Source organism: Ptychodera flava, chromosome 3 (genome assembly GCF_041260155.1).
Source record: "Ptychodera flava strain L36383 chromosome 3, AS_Pfla_20210202, whole genome shotgun sequence".
Classification (NCBI taxonomy): Eukaryota; Metazoa; Hemichordata; class Enteropneusta; family Ptychoderidae; genus Ptychodera; species Ptychodera flava.
This window is the reverse complement of record NC_091930.1, coordinates 3,419,672-3,428,906: the sequence shown is the minus strand read 5'-3', so window position 1 is coordinate 3,428,906 and position 9,235 is coordinate 3,419,672. Positions and strand designations below refer to the sequence as shown.

The 9,235-nt window shown below is 39.8% G+C and overlaps 1 pseudogene; it reads left to right on the top strand.

Annotated features, from left to right (window-relative positions):
- LOC139129437 (radial spoke head 1 homolog) overlaps window positions 1–5,050 on the top strand; it is a 7,153-nt pseudogene extending 2,103 nt beyond the window's left edge.
- The last annotated feature ends 4,185 nt before the right edge of the window (window positions 5,051–9,235 follow it).

Genomic DNA, 9,235 nt, shown 5'->3' with positions numbered 1-9,235 from the left:
ATGAGAGAAACAATAACAGCTATACTGCCATCTTGTTTACGTCACATGTACCACTCGTATGGCAGCACATACTTTTTTGTTGCAAACGTTGGCCCGTCAACGACAACGCGATTGAAACAGAGTACTTACGCAACGACGTGTGAAAGCATTGAACCAATCACAAAGACCTAACCACGTGACGTGGGCGGCAGAGTATCTTATGGCAAATAAGTATAAATTTGAATATTAATTCCATTTTTGTTTCATTCGCCAGGAGTACGAGGGAGAGAGGAACACCCGTGACGAGCGACATGGAAAAGGTCGAGCTACCTTTGCGAAAGGCGATGTTTATGACGGCATGTACGAACACGGAAAACGACATGGACAGGTATGAATCATACGTCTGTATATATATTGGTGTCAAAATATGTGACAACGTTTTAAATGACGTCACGTTTATTAACACTTGTTTTTGTTTGTTTTGCTATGATTTCTCACCATCACACAGTTAGCTGTATTACTGATATGACTTAGATATTGCGGAAAGGTTTGATTTATTCAGATATGCGAACAGCACTGACACTAAATGTGCAGCGCCCTAGTAGGGTGGAGACTATAGACGCAAGTAATAACAACGACGAGTAACGGGTGAGAACGGCAGAAACAGTCAACGCTTGGGCTATACTGCTTGAAACATTGGTTGGATTTTGTATTATCATCTGCAGGGTTTATATCGATTCAAGAATGGCGCCCGCTACGAGGGTGAATACAAACAGAACAAGAAACACGGCCAAGGTAAATTCATATATCCGACGGATCTCAGTATGAAGGTTTAGTGACCCGTGTTTTTGTTTTGCATTTAAGACCAAAAAAAATTCTTCGTTTGCCGTCCTTGGATTCTTGAGAACAACCTACCATCCAACCAGGAAAAAAATAAACAGAGACAAAAAACAGAAGTGTATTAACATAAGCTCAATTTGTGGTTGGTTTCTATTGGAAAAACAATATTTTTATTTGTAACAGAGTTAACATTGTGTATGCTTTCTTAATTTTCTCTGAAAATCTACCAGCACGCGGACGGCAAACAAATTATTTTATTTAAAGCGCCTATTCTACGACAATGTCGCAAGTCTGATTTGTCGGGGTTTGACCACCCCCGCCCTTCAGTCGGCTACCGCCTAAGCCTTTATCCCTACAATAAACAACAAGAACTGATTCCGGCGTGTCTTGTTTTGTGTTTGTTTGTTTGTTTGTTTTTTCTCCTTTTTTGAAGTTCATTTTGCATCCGATGCTTATGATTATTCTACGTTGTGATGTGGGTGCCTCTTCTTTTAATTTGAAAAGGTCTCCTCCAAATACTTCATGCTGGGGACGTATGAATAAGTTTGTGAATGTCCTCCTTCTTTCCAAGTGCATTACATGTAAGCTTAATCTTGGTGTAGTCCAATCAGTCCGATAAATCGGATAAACCATGTTAGGGTATCGGTTAAATTTTAGCGGGAAATATTCAGCGGTTAAATGTGCAGCTTGTCATATAAGCATTTTACTTTAAAGCAGTGGTTTTGTCTGCATGTTCACTGACGGGGGCAATTTCTGCCCCATTCATCAAAATAAGGGACAGAAACAACGCAAATTCACAGGTCACTACGCTTTTGCACTTGGGTCACCACCGTATTGGGCGCATTTTGTGCCCGATTTTCGCGCTGTCAGTAGCTTTTAAGGGGCAGAGAATGGCTCGAAATGCGCAATTTGCGCAAATTGCGCGCAGTCGAGAGAGAACCCTGTTCAAGTATTCAGTTTACACCCAAATGATACTAAATTATTCTCCGTTTCTTGCAAAGGTAATTGGGCCGAAGACCTTCGACATGGCTACGGAGTCTACACGTACGTCAACGGGGACACGTACGAGGGGGAGTGGCTGGGAAATCATAAACACGGCCAGGGTGTCTACACGTACAAGATGACAGGAACGAAGTACATAGGAACGTACGTCAACGGCAAAAGAGAAGGCGCCGGTGAAGTTATACACATTAATCACAAATACCAGGGACTTATGAAGGCTGATAATGTAAGTATGGTAGCAATGTGCCTCAGGGATCGGGGACAGATATTCATACTCTTAAATCTTTACAGTTCTTTTTGGAGTCTACCACTTACTAGGATTCATTTAAAGCTCTTGGAGAAAGAAAACTTTGCACCATCTTAGTATTTGGAAAATGGAAAATTTTGTTTTTCCCCCATAGAGTTACACGGAGGTGGCGGCCGTTTGAATTTCGAATATCGGTAAATGATTGATAATTTGTTTCTCTAGTGCCAGTATTCCACTACCAGTATATAGTATTCTTTTATTTGGTAAGAAAATTGTTGATCGTTTCATTGAGGATGGTTTGATGAAAAGTTTAAATCGTATAATTTTAAGGCGCTTACTACCTTATTGTTACTGTTTCCTGATGCTTGCCTCTGTGTAGTTTGAAAAAATCCGTCGCTTGAGGGCGCTCTCTACCCTCCACCCTCTGACTTAAGGTGATATGCGCCTCGAACGTGAAAGACTTAAATTTTTGCTCAAACTTTCCTCAATAAATCTTTCAACCATTCTCTCTCAAAATCAAGAAATAAAAATCAAGAAAAAAAATCAGGGGGTCACCGTACAAATGTTGTTACTAGGGAAACAATTTACCCAAGAGTTAAAGATATTTATAATTCAAAATGGCCTCCATCCCTCTGTTAATTCTATGGACAAAAATAAAATTTTCTATTTTCGAAAAAGTAAGAAAGTGAAAAGTTTTCTTTCATCAAAAAATTTAAAATGAACCCCAACAAGTCGTAGATCAGAATAACATTGATAAAGTTTGAAAGCCCGAATATCTGTCCCCGAGGCGCGTTTTGTGTACTTGAAAAATTTAGATTTCTTCCCTCCGTTGTGTCAGTTAGTTCTATGGTCTTCCCTGACGCTCATAATATTTCCTCCCCACTTTTATTGACCCCATCCTTAAGTCTGTTGCACTTCATCACTTATCCTCCTTTTGTAATACTTACACCTCGTATATCGTCTTTGCTAAATTTTCTGTCTCCTTGTCTGTGTAGTGACCGCTTTCAAGCTCCATGAACTGTAGTGCATTCCATTTTAATATATTTTTGGAAGCTTCAACACTGAGAACTGATTTGAGAACATTTTCCTGATAGTCAGTCTTACAAATAAATGAAGTGTTTGATTATTTTTGTCACCACAGCCCGAAGGTCCTGGGAAGTATATGTTCGAAATAGGCTGCGAACAACGTGGGAAGTACATTCTTGTAGAAAAGGTAACGGCACGGATTACTTTATCGTTGGTCGATGTTCTTTTACTCCTAGTGGATTCCTAATGGAAGTTGTACATTTTTGACTTGGAATTACCAGGCGTGTAACCAATATGTAAATTGGTCAGGGACGTTCACATAAACTGTTTCTGGTGATAACGTGTACAGAGAGAGAGACAGAGAGACAGAGAGAGAGAGAGAGACAGAGAGAGACAGAGAGACAGAGAGAGATGCCGGGTTAATGTCTTAAGAAATTTTGACCGTTGCTCATGTTTTGTTTTGAAACACACGCCGTTTTTTCAGCAACAAGGAGGCGAAACGGAAGAAGACGAACCAGTGACAATAATTGTGCCGACATGGAAAGCTGGTGACATATCAGCGATATCACGAGGTGTACCTTTCGAAGATGAGACTCTGAAGGAAGACGAACAAGATAAAGACGGCGAAGACAAAGAAAATAAAGGTAAGCGGCAATATTTTGCAGACGCTACGCAGGGATCGTTGACACGGTCAGAATGTCCTGACTGGATTGGGGCTTTTCTGGATGAGATGTCAAGTGCGGCGCTCTGCGTCTTCGTGCGTGTTTCAGCATGAAGACTATTTTTCAATTGGGAAGAGAGAGAGATAGACAGAGACAGAGAGACAGAGAGAGAGAGAGAGAGAGAGAGCGTAAAGACCACTTTTCATTTGAGACGTTTACATTCCATGTTTGCGGTTAGCAACTTAAGAAATAATGGAGGAGGCTGAGAAGGGGTGGGGGTGCATCATGCGTGAGCGCCCAAAATCAAAACGGTTGACCTAAATAAAAGTATACAATACGTCCAACAGATTAACGACTAGTGGACTAAAGTGACTTACTCTCGGTGATCACGAGATGGATTTGTTTGAAAATCGGTATGGCTGTGTGTGAAACTTGCAAAGATTCTTGTTTTCCTTTTTCACTCAAAAATGTACCTACGTATATATATACCGGTGTATATATATATATATATATATATATATATATATATATATATAATATATATATATATATATATTATGTACTTAGACTGAGACTTACATTGATTCGTTGTCCTTGACATTTGAATCCATCAAGTAAATTCGACAAAAATGTATGCCGATTTGTTTTCTTAATTTTTTGGTTCCGCCGTGTTTTTTCAACAGACGGTGAACAACAAACAGAGACAGTCAGCGAGGAAAAGTCACTGACTACCGTTCTAACTGAAGTGATCGAAGCAGCTGAAGCAAAGACGCCCGAGAAGGCCAGCGAAGAGCCACCGGAAGTCACGGAAGAAAAGACCGACCCGGAAGAAGAGCATGTAGATGAGGTTGCCGCTGAGGGCGCTGAAGAGGAGGAAGAAGGAGACTAGATTTGGTCGTGTTCCAAACTAAACATCCACTGTTATTTTGTGAATTTTCAATGCGGAAATGCTTATAAACGTATTTCAGAGTTGCAGTAATACTGCGTCGACCTTTCCTGTTTATACACACATTAGTGATTCTTTGTGAATTCTGTACAACACAGGCTTTAGACGTTCAACTCAAAGGATTCTTCAAATACTAACGTTTCTGTAAATAGAAAGCTTCCATTTTATGACAGCAGATTACAAATTGCACCGGATACTTTATCACGGTGCTTTTATTTCCGTTATGAAACTCAACCACCGAAAGTTACTGTGCGGTGGCATTTTGACAATTCTGTTATTCTATTTTGACGTTTGCTGATATCAAATCGTCATCAAATAAAGATAAACGTCTGTTTCTATATAAAAAAATCTGTCGTCTCGATTGAAATCCTTATCACGAGGAAAGGGATGGCTGCACGCTTTTGTGATCATGTGTTAGAGCGACAATAAACATCAGAATCGTATAGATCCTCTGCACATAAAATCTAAATGAGTTACACTTGCTAATAATCTCTGCCGAAACATGTGAGGAACACTTTCTGCAAATGCAACTTTTGAGTAAAGCCCAGTATAAAGGTAGAACGCACCTCGGGGACAGATATTCGGACTCTCGAACTTTTACAATTCTTTTCTGATATACCACTTGTAGGGGTTCGTTTTGAAGCTCTTGGTGTAAGAAAACTTTTCACCGGCTGAGATTTTCGAAAATCGAAACTTTTATTCTTTCTCCATAAAGTTAGCACAAGGGTGGCGGCCATTTTTGAATTTCAAATCATAGTATCGTTAAATCTCGCGTAATTTGTTTCTTTAAAACAAAAGTTTGCACGGTGACCCCAATTTTTATTTTCGATTTTGAAAGAGAATTATTGAAAGATTCCCTGAGGAAAGTTTGAGTAAAAGTTTGTCTTTCACTTTCAAGGCGCATACTTCCTTAAAACCACTATCACGAACTCATAATTGTTTTATGATCAGATCATGAAAACATGTGTTCATATTTCTCTATGGATAATAATGTGGTGGCACTCTCGGTTGTCTTGCCAACGGCTCGGCTTACATCTAAAACAACAAAAATCAAAACAGATGAAAACACTCTGCAAATGCCTCCTTGTTGCTGCAAGCGAGAGAAGAAATTCAAGTAAAGAAAGTTTTTTCCCCAACAACCTGGCGCCGGAAGGATAGTTTCATGACTGTATGTACGAGTATATATGACTTCAAAGTGTGGATGTGTAGGGAATTGGTTCAGAGGCAGGCCATGGCATGCGCCGACAAGACTTCAAATGTTGAAGTAAACATACAAAAATAGACCCAAACATTATCATTGTTTATTACAACTCTTTAAAGATTGGTAAAGTTATCCGATCAAACGGTTTGAATTACAGTAAAATATTGTGGCTGTTTATATAAAGTGTTATTGCTTTTTTACTATCGAAAGTAGAAACATTCAGGTGAAGAAGTTGTAGGTGCTTTTAAAGTCATTGATGTATCTTATAAAAACTTTCCCGCTCGACAAAGTTGCGATAACGGTAACATGTGGTAGAATCTCACACGTAATTTCCAAAGTGTGCCATATTGCGTTGAACTTTGCACATTCAAAGAAAGTGACACCTGTTTACAGAAGATGAGTGTATATGCGTTGTCATCAGCTCGTCAACTTTTTGATGACTGCATACACGGAAGACTGAATCTACGAGGGAAAGGTGCATTTTTGTTGACTTCATTCAAATATTGAGTGCAACCTGATGCTGCTATAAAATCATTGGATCCAGAGTAGCCATGTACTTACAATGCCAGTAATGTCAAGTTTACGAAATTGTACATTTCTTTGATCTGTGATGTTTGTGTTTTTGCCCCAGCAACTCACACGAGGTGCACCTCCTTTTGTGTTCGCGAAAAGCCGCCATGTTCTCGAACATTACCTCGGACATCGAGCACCGGATTTTCCCGTCATGCTCATCTGCATCGTCGTCGGACACCGGCGATTTCTGGATGTATCGTCTCTCGATGGCTATGTCGGGCATGCACACCGTAAGATGTCCTTGAATAGCAGACACTTTTTCGAGCAGTTCGATGTCTCCACACTGAGGACACGTGAAGTATCCCTGGTTTTTGTCAGTGATGCAGTCATCAACGTGCGACTGCAGCGCCCTCGCCTCGCTGAAAGGAATCGAACATACTGGGCATTTATACTGGCAGTATCCTAGCATCTGGAACCCTCCCTGGCTGCTGAACGGTCGTCTGCTCAGGCGGACGATAAACACAGGCGTGCTTTCGCGCTCTAATCGATGAATGACGCTTGACTTCGAATATCGCTTTTCAGGTCGAACCTCGTTTCTGGCCTTATCTATGACCTTGCGAATCCTGACCATGAACTCGGCGTCCGGAAGTGAATCGATGTCGCCATCCGGGACAAAGGCGGTGTTGTCAACGTTGCATGACGGGCAAGAGAGTTTGGCGCGCCTGCTTGAGCTCACTCTTTGAAACAGGCATTGGGTACAGAAGACATGGCTGCACAGTGGAAGTGACTTTGGACGATCGAAGTTCTGTCCACAGAGAGTACATTTTAGCAGGATCTGGTACATATTTTCTCGAAAAACCTGGGTAGCCATGTTATCGTGGTCCTTCGCTTGATCATGAATGGCTCGTATACCGGACCTAAAAATAAGCAACCAAATAAACAGTTAAAAATGATGTCACAGGCTTTAATAACTGATACATACTAAGACGAGGAGTGTAAAATTCCAATTGTATTTTATTACATGAAGCGTTTTCCTTTTATGATTGTGTGTGTAATCAGGGTTGTTATGTTATAATATCCACCGATGGCGCGTAATCGAGGCCAAAGTTCGACCTCTTATTTTGGACTCGTTCGTGCATTTTCAACTTTCGATCTCTCGAAAGTTCTAAATGTGAATACGAGTCCAAAACAGGAGATAGTCAAAAACGGAAATTAGTCAACATCGGTAGTTAGTCAGAAATGAGACTTCGCCTGGTTGAAAATACGACTACGATTCCAAAATAGGAGTTTGTCAAAAATGGAAATTAGCCCAAAGTTGCAGATAGGAGTTAGTCAAAAATGAGAGTTCGAAAGTTGAAAATGCGACTACGAGTCCAAAATGCGACAGCAATTTTTGGCCTTGATTGCACGCCATAATCCAACATCTTGAGGCACTCGGAAAGAGTGGTTGATAGAACATACTTTCAGCTTCTCATTCAAAAATGGACAAACTTAAGGCTTGTGATAACGTAATGTATGTCATCAACCTCCCGTACGACAATGGATCCGGAGACTACAGAACTGCGGTTATGATGTGCCGTGTAGAGACACTAGAAAGGTGAGGTTATACTAGACTGAACTGTAAAATTGCTGCATTAGCTGTTGACATTAGTTTCGGTCGCAAGAATACTGTTTTAGAAAACGTTTTTTTAAACTTTCACAAAAGGTCAAGCAAGGGACGCGGCATTGCCCGTACATGCCTCAAAATGGTCTTACAATATATCAGTTGCCTGAAGTGTTCAAGGTATTTCCTTAATGAAACAAAAAAGAAAGATAAAAGTTCTGATAAGCGTTTGATCAGTATTTCTCATGCAATTGTAACTTTATATATCTGGTATGTGTGGCAACGTCATCCTTCCCTTATAAGGCAGAATACGCCTCAAGGACAGGTTCTCGGACTCTCAAACTTTTACAGTAATCCTATTTAGGACTACCACTTGTGGGCGCTAATTTGGAATATCATCGACCGCACTGACTAAAATTTTCACCGCCTCAATTTTTTGAAGGCGAAAATCTAATTTTCCCCATAGGTAACACAGGGGATAACGCCATTCGGAATTTGAAGTATCGGTACACGGTAAATAATGAGTAATTTATACCTCTGGTCACAATTTTGCACCTACAAACCCGATTTTTCCTCTTAATATTTAAACGTGAAGTTTAAGTCTTTCGTTTTCGAGGCGCCTACTACCTGACTTTTTTGAAGCCATTTGGTTGGTAGAAATTTTACGAGTGGGTTCCTTTCTGCTTCTTCAAGATTGAATTACTCACATTCATGACGTAGATTGATTAATCTGAAGATGCGGGATTGAATATCTTGTGTTTTTTTAAGCTCATGGAAAACTGCTCTCTTCCTGCCTGCATGTTATTTAACTGTTAATGATTTTCATTCCTAAAAATAATAGTTAGAACTTGAACTTGTATTTAGTTGAATATGTATTGACGAACTTATCAGTTCTACGTCCCTTTTCTGGTGTTAGGTCAATTTCTGAAAATAAAACTCGGTATTACCTTTTGTGTATATGTTTTTCATTTTTTTTGCCAAATACAGTGCAATTCATTCATTAGGCATTCAAGTGAAAGATTTAAAGTTTACTATATCAAAATGTGAATTTATTTTACGTTATTTTTGTGGTCCACACACGCCTATTTGCATTGTGCGAAAGTCTCAATAGAAAATACATAAAAAACAATAGATAAATGCCCTAACAGATATTTTTTTTTCACGAATGTAACACTGTTATACTCAAAGGTGAGCCCGTGTTTCTCCTGAGAGACAC